The sequence below is a fragment of the Schistocerca serialis genome, chromosome 2, assembly GCF_023864345.2.
Source record: "Schistocerca serialis cubense isolate TAMUIC-IGC-003099 chromosome 2, iqSchSeri2.2, whole genome shotgun sequence".
Classification (NCBI taxonomy): Eukaryota; Metazoa; Arthropoda; class Insecta; order Orthoptera; family Acrididae; genus Schistocerca; species Schistocerca serialis.
The window spans coordinates 662,986,546-662,987,515 of NC_064639.1; positions in this window are offsets into that span (position 1 = coordinate 662,986,546).

Consider the following 970-nt stretch of genomic DNA (forward strand, 5'->3'; position numbering starts at 1 on the left):
GATTGGAATAATAAAGAATTGTGAAGGTGGTTCGATGAACCCTCTACCAGGCACTTAAATGTGATTTGCAGAGTGTCCATGTAGATGTAAAGCTATTTGTTATTGCGAAGTGCCGGATTGCATCAATTTTTACTTTGTCCGATGTGCCTGGTACTAGAAAAATGTTCGTTTTATCACTGAACAGACACTTCGCATTTTTGTGACGACCACAGGGAATAAACAATGAACTGTTTCACTGATAGTCAAATGTACAACATTTAAATATTATTATAAGGAATGGCCTACAGGAATATTATACAATGTAGTACTGCAAGGCACATTTCATTTGAACATATAACCTCATTGTTGGAAGTCGTCTGTGACATCAGACTATGCGATTAGATTTTTCCTGCTAGCCTTTTTTATCGGAATTACATGTGAAAGAATTGAACTATCGATATGAAGTTATTCAAACAAATGCTTGTATAGTTTAAGCGAGCTTTTCACCGGAGCAAACAATCTAACAAGCTCGAGCAAAAGACAGTTCTGTCTGGTGTACCCAGCAGGCCTCTAGCAGATCTTTTCAACTCGACGCCGCTGCAACTACTTACGGGTCCGTAACCTTCCCCAGTTACCTAATCAGAAAATGGAGACCTACAGTTTAACGGATCCCGAACCACATGTCTCTCGTGGCTATTCCAACATCTGTGAGCCCGCATCTCGTGGTCGTGCGGTAGCGTTCTCGCTTCCCACGCCCGGGTTCCCGGGTTCGATTCCCGGCGGGGTCAGGGATTTTCTCCGCCTCGTGATGGCTGGGTGTTGTGTGCTGTCCTTAGGTTAGTTAGGTTTAAGTAGTTCTAAGTTCTAGGGGACTTATGACCCCAGCAGTTGAGTCCCATAGTGCTCAGAGCCATTTGAACCATTTGAACATCTGTGAGAAGTGACCGCTAGGTTAAAAATCATAGTGAAAAAGTTTTGGTCTAAACGGGAT